At 43.6% G+C, this 16150-nt stretch overlaps 1 protein-coding gene across 6 annotated transcripts in view; it reads right to left on the bottom strand.

Moving 5' to 3' along the window:
* The window catches only part of GRIA4 (glutamate ionotropic receptor AMPA type subunit 4), a 516232-nt gene that overhangs the window by 63233 nt on the left and 436849 nt on the right, over positions 1-16150 (bottom strand). The gene's annotated exons all lie outside the window — the stretch shown is intronic.

The raw sequence follows: 16150 nt of genomic DNA, 5'->3' as shown, positions 1-16150 counted from the left end.
TACGAGGTGAAAACACAGTTTGTCAACAGATTACATACATTCTCATACAGTAACACCAATTACAAATTGTAAGAGTATTTCCACCTTTAGGCAACTTAGTCTATAGCCAGTTATGGCCACCAGGATGCATTGTCAGCCTGAAGCTTTTTTGTGCTAGTAACCATCGACTTCATTCATACTCAGTTTTGGAGTGTCCATCGTATCCCTGGATTCTATAGAGAAATGGACAAATCCAAAGAACCAGTGAAGTTTCTCCATTGCTGTCAATAAAAATCCATGTCACTAGTTTAAAATATCTCAGAGTTTTTACGTCTCAGAACCCTGGCTACATGTGATAACTGTGAGCCAATTATAGTGATGACAATCCAAAACTGGGGAAAAAGGAGGCTGTGGTCCGTAAGGGGCAAGACAGTGCGGGTCCAGAAAAGGTTAAATAATATATTATATATATATATATATATATATATATATATATATTAGGGATGGGACGAATCCACAATTTCTTCGAATCCGAATCTAAAAAGGTTCTCGAATATCTCGAACCTTTCGAATCCCGAATCTAACAAATCCTGCACATAAGAATTGTGCGATCCATGGTATAGTTGCCCGCAGTATAGGTACCCAGGCATAGGTGCCCGCAGTATAGGTAGCTAGGTAAAGGTGTCTTCAGTATAGCTAACAAGGTATAGGGGCCTTCAATATAGGTTGCAAGGTATAGGGGCATTCAGTATAGGTTGCAGGGTATAGTGGCCTTCATTATAGGCAGCAGGGTATAGTGGCCTTCAGTATAGGCAGCAGGGTATAGTGGCCTTCAGTATAGGCAGAAGGGTATAGGGGCCTTCAGTATAGGCAGCAGGGTATAGGGGCCTTCAGTATAGGCAGCAGGGTATAGGGGCCTTCAGTATAGGCAGCAGGGTATAGGGGTCTTCAGTATAGGCAGCAGGGTATAGGGGGCTTCAGTATAAGCAGCAGGGTATAGGGGACTTCAGTATAGGCAGCAGGGTATGGGGGGCTTCAGTATAGGTAGCAGGCTATGGGGGGCTTCAGTATACGTAGCAGGCTATGGGGGGCTTCAGTATAGGTAGCACGCTATGGGGGACTTCAGTATAGGTAGCAGGCTATGGGGGGATCCAGTATAGGTAGCAGGCTATGGGGGGATCAGTATAGGTTGCAGGCTATGGGGGGATCAGTATAGGTTGCAGGCTATGGGGGGCTCAGTATAGGTAGCAGGGTATGGGGAGCTCGGTATAGGTAGCAGGCTATGGGGGCTCAGTATAGGTAGCAGGCTGGGGGGCTCAGTATAGGTAGCAGGCTGGGGGGCTCAGTATAGGTAGCAGGCTGGGGGGATCAGTATAGGTAGCAGGCTAGGGGGCTCAGTATAGGTAGCAGGCTGGGGGGATCAGTATAGGTAGCAGGCTATGGGGGGGATCAGTATAGGTAGCAGGCTGGGGGGCTCAGTATAGGTAGCAGGCTATGGGGGGATCAGTATAGGTAGCAGGCTGGGGTGCTCAGTATAGGTAGCAGGCTGGGGGGCTCAGTATAGGTAGCAGGCTGGGGGGCTCAGTGTAGGTAACAGGCTGGGGGGCTCAGTGTAGGTAACAGGCTGGGGGGATCAGTGTAGGTAGCAGCCTGGGGGGCTCAGTGTAGGTAGCAGGCTGGGGGGCTCAGTATAGGTAGCAGGCTGGGGGGCTCAGTATAGGTAGCAGGCTGGGGGCTCAGTATAGGTAGCAGGCTGGGGGGCTCAGTGTAGGTAGCAGGCTGGGGGGCTCAGTGTAGGTAGCAGGCTGGGGGGCTCAGTGTAGGTAACAGGCTGGGGGGCTTAGTGTAGGTAGCAGGCTGGGGGGCTCAGTATAGGTAGCAGGCTGGGGGGCTCAGTGTAGGTAGCAGGCTGGGGGGCTCAGTATAGGTAGCAGGCTGGGGGGCTCAGTGTAGGTAACAGGCTGGGGGGCTCAGTATAGGTAGCAGGCTGGGGGGCTCAGTATAGGTAGCAGGCTGGGGGGCTCAGTATAGGTAGCAGGCTGGGGGGCTCAGTATAGGTAGCAGGCTGGGGGGCTCAGTGTAGGTAACAGGCTGGGGGGCTCAGTATAGGTAGCAGGCTGGGGGGCTCAGTATAGGTAGCAGGCTGGGGGGATCAGTATAGGTAGCAGGCTGGGGGGATCAGTATAGGTAGCAGGCTGGGGGGCTCAGTGTAGGTAACAGGCTGGGGGGCTCAGTATAGGTAGCAGGCTGGGGGGCTCAGTATAGGTAGCAGGCTGGGGGGCTCAGTGTAGGTAGCAGGCTGGGGGGCTCAGTGTAGGTAGCAGGCTGGGGGGATCAGTGTAGTTAGCAGGCTGGGTGGGCTACCTTACCTACACTGCAGTGGGTAGCTGGGTCATATCCTCCTCCTCACGCTCCCCGCAGCCTCCTCCGCTCGCCCCCCTGCATAAATAAGCAGAAGCAGCCTCTCACCTCCAGCGTGGAGTGCAGTGCAGCAGACTTCACTTCCTAGTTCCCCCTAGTGACCGCCTGACCGGCTCTTACTGATGACGTAGTAAGAGCCAGTCACTAGGGGGAATAAGGAAGTCTGCAGGAGGTCTGCCGCTCCGGAGTCCGGGCTCCACGCTGGAGGTGAGAGAGGCTGCTGCTTCTTATTTATGCAGCGGGCGAGCAGAGGAGGCTGCGGGGAGCGGGAGGAGAACACTTGCGAGCGGGGGAAGCGGCGGATGCGCGGCGATGCAGCGTCGGGATTCGGCGGATTCGGCGAGCGGAAAATGGCGTCGGGATTCGAGTCCACGAATCTCGAATATTTCCTAATATTTGAGGGATTCGTGGATTTGCCGGATTCGTCGTCCCATCCCTAATATATATATATATATATATATATATATATATATATATATATATATATATTTCAAAGAAAAAAATATCTATCTGTACAGACTGGCAGCTATGGAGGGGGAGGGGGGGAATGTTCACATAGACATAAAATCAGGGACGGACCGACTGTAAATGATCAGAAAAGGTGATCATTATTTTATGTCTGTATAAGGATTAGAAAAGTGAACCTTAAAGCACACCTTAGCAGAGAGGTATATGGAGGTTGCCATATTTATTTATTTTTAATTAATACCAGTTGCCTGGCAACCCTGCTGAACCTCTACCTCTAAAACATTTAGTCATAGACCCTGAAAAGCATGCAGATCAGGTGCTCTGACTGAATAAAAGTTATACTGTCCGTGTCTTTTACTTTCAAGTCTCCCCGTGAGCCCTTTATGCACCGACTTCCAATGTGTAGCCCCGCCTCCTCACAGACGAGTGCTGTGACGCTCAGGGGAAGACTTGAAATAAAAAGAAATGGCATGTCTTTATAACTTTTTATTCGAAGGAAATCCATCGAATGTGTAATTTTGGCTTTAAAGTCTTTATTTTTTGGGCTGAATTGTAATATTCCCCTTTGCCAGTTTCAGAATCTGTAAGCTGAATGATAAATCAGGAATTAGTTTGCCTTGATTATTCCTGATAATACTGTATATATCTCCTCGCTCCCTTATAGGTAGATATCCGAATAGTTACTGGCAACCATGACGGACAACGCAAACTGCATAAAGTAGAAAATACCCTTCTAAATGCATTGCATTCCCAACTTAATATAAAATTTATACAAACAAAAACTAAGTTTAACAAACACTTTAATGTAATGAGGAAGACATCATATACATTAAAAGGTACCATAAAGAACAATAAATTCATGTTAACAATAGTATGTTTATTATAACAAACAGAATACACAAAAGTTAAAAACAGCATTAACTACAGAGCCAAAAAGATGGATGTGAAAACAAAGGTCACAGAATTTTTAAAAAACAAAAATATGATAGAGCTTATAGTTTTCAGATTTGAGCTTTGAAATCCAAAGACTTTGTTATTAGTAGTCAATTATATTTCCAATTTGACTCATTTGCATTGGAAAAGGTAACTTCAGTGGCTACGGAAGACACCACCAACCAATGTGACCGAGCTGCAAACAACAGGACTATGACTAAGATAACTGACATATGATTGGTCGAAATAAGTGACGGGGCAGCTGGACATGTTCAACCTCTCCATAATCAATAAATTGAGTGTTTTGAGTTGAAACTGGATTTCTTACAAATGGAATACACCAACATGGGCACACACAGGTTTTACCTTAAACTTCTGACAGTGCTTTCATAATGTGTCCATCGGATACACATCCCAGTCCTTCCCTTATACCACTTGTATTTCCACTTTGCTGATAATAACAAAAGGCCTAGGCCGTACTTAGGTTTAAACATGAGATGTTGCAGTCATGGTTTGATAAGGTATTAAAGTGTACAAAAATAAGATTGCCAAAGGTCAGGTAGTTGCTGCTCTCACTTATCTTAAATGGTGATCCACGTATGGTCCAGACTCTTCGAATGATAATTCCAGAAAAAAGATGTATTCTTGTTACCAGATTCTAAGAATTTGAAATGTAGTTAAAGCAGACCTCCAGTGTATATTATACGTTCAGTAAGCCCTCTTCTTATAACAAGTGATAATGACCTGCAGTGTCTTTACCCCCATCCCTCCCTAAGCCCCCAGGCCACCGTCTTTTGGTGCATAATTCCGCCATCGCTCGAGATGGAAAAAACACCATGGTGTTGTTCAGTCCGGAGGGGGGGGGGGGGTGTCAGGGTTATGTGCTGGACGTTCAAAGCCCTGGGGCTTCTAGAAGTATTTGGGGGGTAAAGACACAGCTGGTAATTATAACTTGATATAAGAAGACCCGTTGAATGTATAATATACACTGGAAGTCTGCTTTAAAGAGGAACTTTAACCCAGGATTGAACTTCATCTTAATCAGTAGCTGATGTCCCCTTTCCCACAAGGAATCTTTACCTTTTCTCAAATAGATAATCCTTGGGGGTGAAGGTGGTCTGTATGGCTGATATTGTGAAGAAACCTCTCCCACAGTGTGATTTCATGACCAAGGTCCTGACTGTATGCTATCTGTTAACCTGGTTGCATTGTGGGAAATAACGGCTGTTTGCAACTGCCAGGCAAGCAATATCTCCCACTGTGCATAGAACTCTCAGAAAACAAACATTCAGTACAGAACTAAAGATGTCACTACCAGTGATACATTGCACATTCCAAGTTTGATGTACTTTTTCTTTTACGAAAACCCAGTATATTGCCATATTTAAAAAAAAAGGAAAACATACTTCACCCCAAATAAATAAATACATAAATAAATATTGTGATAGATGAAAGATGGGCATTAGGGAATTCCTCAATTCTTTCAGAATTCTATAAACCAAATATCCATGTTTGGCAACTTCAATGAAAATCATAGGAGCTTCTTGTTCACTGCTTCACTGCTTGTACACCACTTTTTCCCTTTAATACATTTCAATAAAGCTTTTTTTCTGCACTTTAAGGTATATGTAGTACTTTGCTTCTCCACTTTTTAAATCTAGTTTGCCAGCAAATAAACTACCTTCTCCAATGTGATATAAAAAAAACCCCAAAAAATGTTGACCAGTGGAGAAAAAAAAAACTGTACAAGCCACGATCGACACTCAATATAAATAGACAGCTGTACACATCCACACAAGAGTATCAACCATAGTGGTGATCCTCGGTACTGCAACCATGTATAAACATCTTCACAATTATAATTTATAAGTATACAGCAAACACAAAGCAAGATTCAAAGATACACCCCCCAAAAAACAAACAAAACAGATGACCTAAAATGAAACTTTATTTATAGTATCTAAGAACCATTAAACTGTTACGTGAATAACCAGATTATGCAAATTTAAAACTAAATAATTGTTCCAAAGAAAGGACAGGCAAAAAGTCAAGGTGAAGTAGTTGGTTGTAACACCAAGACAGTGAGAAAATGCACATTATCGGCAACATGTAGCTTGTTGGCAAAAAGTGGAATGTTTAGGTATCAGCAATTGGTTGTTGTATAGCTAAGCACCAGATATTGGTTTTAACATCAAGCCAAATGTGCACAACACTCAGTTATACACTGAAGCTGATGTTCACTACTCAACTATACAATAGCAGAGTGATGGTTCCAAACCTTGACTCTGCTATTAAAGACAAAGGAATGTGGGTATTGGTCAGGGTTTGTTGTTACAGCCTATTCTAAAAGTATTTGGGACAGAGTAGGGGAAAGTTAGATTTAACACTAAGCTTAGAAGCTATGGTTAGGTGTCATGGTGGACTGTAAACTGAGGGCAAGGTTAAGATTGGGAGTCAGCTGGAAGGGTAGTACATTTTAATACGTTGTGCCATGGGATAAAGGAAACAAATTTGTGTGCCCACTAGTGAGCACATGCACGCCCGGTCCTTTAAAGCATTTGCACGTGCACTTCAGCAGAATAGCCGGAGTTATATAAACAACCTATTTGCACCGAAGGTGAAAGGTGAAACTTTTTATCCCTTGAAAATGGGTCGTCTTATACGCCGGGTGTCATTGATGCCGGGTGATAGACCGTATCCTGTTACCGCCTCTGAGATCTCGCTGCTGAGGACTGTAGTGAAGTGGCGCAGGCGCACGTGTGCGAGATCTGAGAGGCAGAGAAGGAGGTAAATAGGATTCAAGGGTGGGCCAGAAGGGTGAAAGAGGCGTGTTTTATGGGCACAGTGCGATCTATTCTTCCATACCGCTCTGATAAACGGAGACAGGGAGAGCTGACCAATCCGCTTAGGGAGAGGGAGAGTTGACCAATCCATCCAGTCAATCGCCTATATACTGTTATATACTGGGTACCATACAGTACAGCACCAGTATCTGTTCATACATAGCACCAGTACATGATTTTTAAAAATGTTTATTTGGTGTGTGTTGGAAGAGGGGTAGTCTTATACGGTGAGTCAGAGGCGGATTAAGGCTAAATGGGGTCCTAAGCAAAGTAACTGATTTGGGCCCCCCCATCATGTCGTAATAGAATCAGAAGATGCAGTTGTACAGCAACATGCCGCACACACCGGGGCAGCCGAGCTACGGGTTGCTATGGGCAACAGCCCGCTTTTCTCTGTGGGTGCACAATGCAGGGAATAGCAGTGGCAAAATGCAGAGTGAGAGACGAACGGCTGGGGCATTTGCACTCAGGGGCTGGGGCACCCCTGTGAAGAGGGCACCAGATATCACAGCAGCAGCACTTTCCCCCTGCATCTCCAGCCTGGCAATAGCAGAAAGCTCTGGACACCGCCAAACCAGAAGCCGTTCCCCAGACAGAATTACATAACCACCCCCACCAATGAACAACCGATTTCCTCCCAAACTAGACAGCCACCATGCAGCCTCCATCCCAGTGAATTAGAGTCCAGCAGAGAAGGCAGCTGCAGTGGGGGAGAATGACAACACCAGATGACTCTAATTCACCTATTGAGATCCAAGCAATAGAGGTCCCGCCATCTGTCTCCTCTAGAGTGCTGTCGCTCTGTTACTACTACTATTACTACTTCCTACTTCCTGTCTGATCTGAGAATCAGGAAGTTCAGCGCGAGCGGCTGCACTGTAGAAGAGACAAATGGGTTTCAGATGATGGGATCTCTATCGCTTGGATCATGGATAGGTGAGTGAGCGTTGCCATCTGCTGCTATCATTCTTGCTGCAGCTGTGGTTCTCTGTGGGAAGGGAGTGGGCAGCGGCAGAGCGCACAGTAGCAGGAGGGGGACCTAGGAGGAGAGCCTGGCTCTGAAGACAATCAGCAGCGCACGGCATCATTTGACAAGACAAGACAAATAACATTTATATCTGTGAGAAAACGCGGAAAAGCCACCGCAAGTACTCAGAGTAAGGCGGCTGATTCCGCGTTCAACATGGCAGCTTGCGCGCAGAGACCTGCATTTACTGGCTTGACGGAGCGCGGAGAAACCGCCGCATGCCCAGAGAACAGGGCGGCGTATTCCGTGTCCGACGCGGCGGTTTGCACGCATAAGCCTACTTCTGTCAGTTCTGCTGAACGCGGAGAAAACGCCGCACGCTCGGACAGCGGTGCGGCGGATTCCGCATCCAAAACAGCAGAGGCATTACAACACATGTCTGGTGTGGCTGGGACTGATAGTCCACACAGGTTCAGAAGGACGCGCGTGCAGAGAGGCAGAGCATTTATGACAGCCAGAAGGGTGTCAGCTGACCAGGCCGGCACTTAGGGGAGGTGCAGGAGAGCGCTGGTGTATTTATACTGGGTGCTGGTCATTCCTCTGGTGTCTGGCGTTGCGATCACTACGTGGTAGCACTCAGACATTGTCTGTGTTACATTAGACCAGTTTCCTAGGTGTTGATGATCATGGACCTCACACCTTAGTCTAGGAATTCTGTTATCATCTGTGTTATTATCTAGCCCAGTTTCCAAGGTGTTGATGACCAAGGAACTCACACCTTAGTCTAGGAATTGTTGATTATTTGTTATGACCTTCTGCTTTCCTGACCATTCTTCTGATCTCTGATTTTGTACCTTTGTCATTCTGATACTCTGTTGCCAAACTCGGCTGGTCTTGGGATTCCGCATCTGTCTCCTGTCTCTGTATAAATAGTGAAATAGTTCACAGACCTGTCAGTGACACTTCACCTTTGGTGTCACTCACACTCTGATCCTTCCTACTCTCAGCCTGGCTCCGCCCCTTGGGGAGCCTCAGGCCTTTGGAAGGAATCTGTTCTCTGGGCAGTACCTCCTACTGCCTTGCACCCACTGTACGGGTGCTCTCCTCAAAGTATTACTGTTGCACCAAACACTCATATATTACTCAGGTGTACAGAGGTCAGAGATATATCTGATTATCGGTGATACTGCAGATCATCTATTATCGGGTATATATCTGCATTCTCGGTGATACTGTAGATGGCCGGTAATCAGATCCTCTCTGTGTTACACCAATCGTTACAATATCGCGCTTTTCTCCTTGCGGACTCAAAGCGCCAGAGCTGCAGCCACTAGGACGCTCCCTATAGGCAGTAGCAGTGTTAGAGAGACTTGCCTAAGATCTCCTACTGAATAGGTGCTGGCTTACTGAACAGGCAGAGCCGAGATTCGAACCCTGGTCTCCTCTGTCAGAGGCAGAGCCCTTAAAGGGACTCCGAGCAGTGCCTGTGGGTATGCCTTTAAGCATACCCACAACTAATTAATTACATCCTCACACCTACCAGCATGATGTTTGTAATTATATCCCCCTGGGTTCCTTATATTTCATTGCATTGTGCTGAATCTAGCTGCCGACTTTGGAGAAAAGTCGTCCTTTGTAATACAATGTAACTATGGAAAGATGCATATCATTTTGAAGCTCTCTTTCTCCTCTTTCCAATGATAGATAAACTGCCACCCTACGCCTTTTAGTTTTCGCTATTTTCTCGATTGAAATTGCTGTGGCCACGATTTCGATCGCGAAAATAGCGAAAACTAAAAGGCATAGGGTGGCGGTTTATATATCATTGGAAAGAGGAGAAAGAGAGCTTTAAAATGATATGCATCTTTCCATAGTTACTGCACTGCTCAGAGTCCCTTTAACCATTATACCATCCAGCCACCGCTGACAGGATGGCGAGGGCTGGTTTATGTGCTCATGGGGCCCCTTTGACTCTGAATGGGGGCCCCAAGCGACTGCTTTTGTTGCCTGGTCGGTAATCCGGTCCTGCGGTGAGTATATCTCAAACTCAATATTTTAACTGGAAAGGTTGGGGGGTCGTCTTATACGCCGGAATATACGGGTAATATATGAACTAGACTCATTACAAGCAAAGCAAGATATTTCAATGATTATGGCTTACAGCTTATGGAAACCCCAAAATCAAAATTTCAGACCATTAGAGTATTGTGAAAATGTTCAATATTCAATATACTAATTTTGAGTCTCCCCTATTTAGGATGTTTATAAATATTCATATATTCATATTGCAGGAAGTGGTTGAGGGAGTGGGCTGGTTAGGATTACACACCAGAAAGGAATAAATGTTGAGACTGAGATTTCACTACACACTTGCGGTTTATGTGCGAGAATTCACATGTAGATTTTCACACGGAAAAAAATATGTGAATACAATTCATGTGAATTTCCATATGTGGCTAGTAGGTTGGACTTTTTCCTTGAACTCTATGTAAAACATATGCAAATTTTCACATTTCACATGGGGATCAAAAAATGCAGCAGACTGTCCGCTCTTTTCACGTAGCACTTCGCGAATGAAGATTCACATTACTTGAAACAAGCCAATTGACTATTATTCTATCACCATTCATCATTCTCATATGCATTTTCATTCCAAAAATGTGGAAAAATTGCATAAATGGGAACTCAGCCTAAGGGGTGCCCATACACTAGACAATAAAAACATTCGATTTTGCCATTTATTTGACCAAAACAATCAAATATAAAGAAAAATGAACGACTATCACGTATTTTCAATATTAATCCAATCGCATATGTTGGAAAAATCGTAATATTGATGATAATGATCTAACGGAATAATCAAACTAAACTATCTCATCCAAAAAAAAATGTACCATGTATGGGCACCATAAGGAAGAGTGGTATAAATTCTACTATATTAGAATCCATGTGACTGATTTGTAACTTGGCTGGTCATGATCACATTGGCCTCAATTCACTAGTGGTTACCGCCCCATTTATCTCATGGGAGGTAATTTACCTCCTGTGATATCTCCAAATAGCAATTCTCCAGAAGTATAGGGTGAAATATCGACAGAGAGAAATCCATGCGATAAATGTGCGATAAATAGGCGATAGTTAGTCGTTATTTTTTCTCAAAATAACAATTCACCAGGGAAAAAAGGGGGTGTGGCCATTCATTATTTTTTCATCTATTTATCCCCTGAATGTACCTGGAGATATGTGGTTTTTCTCGCAGCTGCTGCAGCTCAATCTGCAGCTAATTTACTAGCAGTACACAGTAACAGCCTATACTGTACATATTTCAGGCACCAGAGAGCAGCCCATTTACAATATTAAGCATATTAAGCAATATTAAGTATTTACAATATTAAGTGGATGGGCGAAAGGAAGGAGGAATCTGGATACATTTTTCATCGGGAGTGAGTGTGAAAATGTATCCAAATACCTCCTCCGTTTCACCCATCCACTTAATATTGTAAATGCTTAATATTGCTTAATATACTTAATATGCAGAACGAAGGGAGGGATTTGTAATGGAAGGGGAGGGTCAAAAACAGGGAGGGAAACCCTTTGCGGTCACATGCTGGTAATAACCTCCTCCTCCTACCCACAATCCTTTACTTCCAGCATCCAGAGAGGTAAAGTATCACATGCAAATCACTAACACCGCATAACTATCGACCGTTTATCGCACGGTTTTCGCATCCATATCGCTCCATTATCGCATCATTATCGCCTGCTATCGAACACTCCTCTCTATCCTCTCACAGTGGTGAATTGCAAACAAAGTGTTAAAATACCGCATGAGATAAAATACCGACCTTTTATCTCTTACTAAATTTTCTCTGGAGAATTGAGGCCATTATCACCATTTTTTGCTTCTGGCATTAGCCTACACAAGAAATCACACGGATCTTGTGATCCTGCCTAGCCAATTGGAGACGTGCAAACTGATAGAGTTAGTGCATATATATATATATATATACAGTATATATATAACAGAATATGCTGTCACTTTATAAATTAATAATAATAAAATTAATATATTTAGATTTTTTTTTATAGCAAATATTATACAGTAAAATCCCTCCGTTATCCAGACCTCAGTTAACCAAATGTCTGAAGCAACCAGAAAAAAACCCCTGGCCTTGCAGGATGCCTAAATGCATAAATGTACTTTTACACCTCTTTCTTCAGTAATAAACCTCTGTTACATTAACCACTTTACCCCCGCCCGTACGAATTCCTCCGTCCCTTTTTCCATCCTTTAACCCCCAGGGACGGAGAAATCCATACTTTCCGCGCTCCCGCCGCTGCCCGCACTCCCGCTCGTAAACACGCCGCCAGCCGCTCGTAAACACGCCGCCCGCCGCGAGATCAATGAACGGGAAAATCCATAAGCCCCGCAATGATCCGCTGCTCTCCGATGAGCAGCGCGATCATTGTGAAAAAAAAAACACTTATCCAGCCTCCTAGTACTTCCTCCAAGAGTCCGGAAGGACGCTTGGAGGTCGCATTAAGCAAAAAGTTACTGTGGCCATCTTGTGGCCAAATAGTAAAAATACACCCTAAACATTTTTCACATACAAATAAATTACTTTTACACAAAAAATTAACTCATTACCTCCCACACTCCCAATTTTTTTTTTTGTAATTAAATTTTTTTTTAAAAATGTACAATAAAAAAAAATACATAAATAGTTACCTTAGGGACTGAACTTTTTAAATATTTATGTCAGGAGGGTACAACACTGTTACTTTATAAACTATGGGCTTGTAATTAGGGATGGACGCAAAACTGAAAAAAATGCACCTTTATTTCCAAATAAAATATTGGCGCCAAACATTGTGATAGGGACATAATTTAAACGGTTTTATAACCGGGACAAAAGGGCAAATACATTTCATGGGTTTTAATTACAGTAGCATGCATTATTTAAAAACTATAATGGCCGAAAACTGAAAAATAATGAATTTTTTCCCACATTTTTCGTATTTTCCCATTAAAACACATTTACAATAAAATAATTCTTGGCATAATGTCCCACCTAAAGAAAGCCTAATTGGTGGTGGAAAAAACAAGATATAGTTCGTTTAATTGTGATAAGTAATGATAAAGTTATAGACGAATGAATGGAAGGAGCGCTGAAAGGTGAAAATTGCTCTGGTGGTCAGGGGGTAAAACCCCTCAGTGGTGAAGTGGTTAAGTTTGTCCTTTGTCCTGATTTGTTTTTAATTACTGTATGTCAACATGAATACATAGTTAGGGTAAGTATATAGTGTAGGGTATAGCACAGGTTTTTTTTTAGCTAGGCCTATTTTTAACATTGACTCTTACACAACCAGAAACTACAGCATCAGCCAACCCCTGTTGGTGCTGGATAATGGGGGTTTTACTGTATACGAAAACATGATTATCTCTAAAGGCAAAATGCATCCAAACAAGACTGATTTCCTTCTATTCACCTATCTTCAGTGCTGAGGAACCCTATGTATTGTAAAGCCTGTAGACCAAGCTGCAAGCCGTTCTCAGTGTGCCTCTGCATGAACTACCAAGGGCTCCTTTTATCCATATGCATTTGCAAGGCCTAATGAACTCTTCCCAGGAGCTGTTTAACCAGTGTGGGTAGAAACATGCAATGCAAGCATGAACTCTCCGCATGACCTACATGTTTTGCTTTATCAAGCGAAAGGCATGCAGATCATGAAACATACCTACATTGCTGTATTACTGGAAAGGCAATAAAGAGAATTAACTCAGAGGGACTGAGAGCTTTACCATTCCTTCACTTTAACCTCTTCTGTGAATATCGATGAGTAGAATAAAAAGAGAAACCAGCCTTATGCCTCTCTGCCAGGACTCCCCTCCCCCACCGTCCATTTAATTCCAGCAGCTTAAACATGTTCTGACAACGAGAAGAGATTGTTCTCCCTATAATGAGACTGGTATAGTATATAGATTGTGGTATATAGTTTAAGTTCTTTCTTATCTAATTGATCCGTAGATTACATAAATATGATATTATAGAAGCATGGGTATTTTCATTAACTTAATTTTTAGCTTTCAAGCAAAACTGAAATTACTTTTCTCCTATAATGCTGTGACTTACAGTAGGCAGTAGAAATCTGACAGAAGTGACAGGTTTTGGACTAGTCCATCTCTTCATAGGGTATTCTCAGCAAGGCTTTTTATTCTTTAAGATATTCCCTAAAAAGGATTTAAACAATGATGCTGGCCAGCTTCCCTGCTCCCTACACAGTTTTGTGGCAGTTGGACAGAGCAACTGCCATTCACTAAGTGCTTTTGAAAATAAATATATCCCTGAGAATCCCCTATAAAGAGATGGACTAGTCCAAAACCTGTCACTTCTGTCAGATTTCTACTACCTACTATAAGTAACAGCAACATAGGAGAAAAGTAATTTATGGCTTATTTTACTCTGGAAAAAATGTACTTCTTATTTGTATATGTTTACACATATTTTAAATTTTACAGTTTTTCGCTGTAGTGCCCCTTTAAGCATTTATCATGTCTTTTTACAAAGTTGTCATCCCTTTCTTGAAGTAGCATCATACTCCTCACCTACGACTTGGAGGGATTGAGGATGTGTGGCTTCATGTTAAAGTGGATCCGAGACAAACTTTTGCTGCCTTTATTTTTCTGCCCCTCACATATAGTTTATTGGGCATTCCTCCCCCCAAATGCTTTTTTTTAATTTTATTTATTACCTTATTGCATGTAAAGGAATGTATCCAAGCCCCCAGTTCCTCCAGTGCCTAGGCATTCTGAGTCCCACCCTGCAAGTGCTCATGGGAGCTCAGCCTGGGAAGGAGGAGGCTTTTGTTGAAGCATGCATGAGATTTCAGAGAGGAGGAGAGGGAGTTTTCACAGGCTGAGGGGCGGAAATGCAGAGCAGCTTGCCTGTGTAATGATAACAGGCAGACTATGGTTGCTCTCATTTGATCACAGAAATAAATAATCCTTTACTGTTGAAGCTGTTTGCAGCTACATTTACTGTGTAAACCATGTAAACGTTACATAAGATACATAGACGAGTTACTTGCTATAGTTAGTTTTGCATCTCTTATCCGCTTTAATGCTGCTGAACAAACAGTATTGCATTCTGCAGTCATGTGACAAGCAGTGCAGGAAGCGAAGAGATTAACCTGACAGAAGCAATTTACATCTGTCAGGTTAAAGAGAGCCTGAGGTGGGTTTAAAAAAATATTTAAAAAAAATACGGGTAACCAATCGCAGGGCTGAGCTGATCAGGAAACCGCCACTCTCTGCCGCTCCTGTGGGCTGCAATGGCCCACTTTCACTTTCATGACCCCTGGGTCACGACCCTGCGCTGAGAGACTGTGTTGCCTCTCATAGGGAGGCAGGGAAGTAGCAGGAGGCATGGCCAGGTGAAAGAGCTGCCAAATGGCAGCACAGGAAACCCTGTAGGAATGCCCCTGGCGAGCATTTTAAACAGGGAATTTTGTTGCTAAACTCGGGGGGGGGGGGGGGGCTTTTGTTGCTAAACTCGGAGGGGGGGGGGGGCTATAGCAGGCGGTGGATGGGCAGAGAGTGGCGGTGGGGGAGCACAGAGGCATGTCATTAGGCAGAGGACACGGCTCGGTGTCCCATCTGCCCTTTGGAGATCCACCTTGGGTTCTCTTTAAGGGAAAATATTACCATTACTAGCGGCAGCATTGTACCGCGAGTTACTCGATTACTGCGACCCGTGGTACTCAAGTAGCATGAGCATTGCTATGGTAACTACTAACTAAAGCGTGTTGTTGTAGCAATGCTCATGCTACTTGAGTATCTCGGGTCGTGCTAATAGTGTAACTCACGGTTACTGGCTGCCTGTGAGCAGCAACTTTCTGGATGACCCTTGTAGAATACTGTTAGGTTGAACGGTAGGGAAAGGAAGATACTACCTTTTTTCAACTGATGAAGCTCTGAAGATGTAATTACACCTGAGAGCATAGCAGGGCATGCAAACATGGCTTGGTTGGTCTCAGTTATGTTTGACTTGGATGGTGCAAACAAAGCAAAGCAACTGTGTTTTCCAACAGGAGGCAGTAGCACTGTAAATAATGCTCTAACATCAAATGATCATTTATTCTGTACAAAAACATGTTCACAGAATGAAAACATGTGACTGCCTGATACAGCCCAAAATCCCACAGTGTCTCTTTAATGTGGTTTTGGTGTGTCACATTCATAGCCTGATATGGTACTCTATATCATCTTTCTATATGTTGATGTTCAAAGCAGGGCTAAGAGTTTCATTTCAGGTTTTAGGCTGAAATAAAATAGCCCGTTATGTAATTGTTTTAAGCTGAAATTATTCTCTGAAAAGTACTGTCCATGACTTGTTTCAGAGACCATTACAGAAGAATCCATTGCTGTCCTAACTTCTCTGATAATTCAGGGCAGTCTCGGCTGGGACATTAGAATTAGTTTTAGGTCATTATTTAGAGATCCAGCGTGCTAATCTCTGTCACTGATGACTGCATACAC

This window comes from Hyperolius riggenbachi, chromosome 2, assembly GCF_040937935.1.
Source record: "Hyperolius riggenbachi isolate aHypRig1 chromosome 2, aHypRig1.pri, whole genome shotgun sequence".
In the NCBI taxonomy this organism is placed as follows: Eukaryota; Metazoa; Chordata; class Amphibia; order Anura; family Hyperoliidae; genus Hyperolius; species Hyperolius riggenbachi.
The sequence above is the reverse complement of the archived record's forward strand: the minus strand, read 5'-3'. Positions and strand labels throughout refer to the sequence as shown.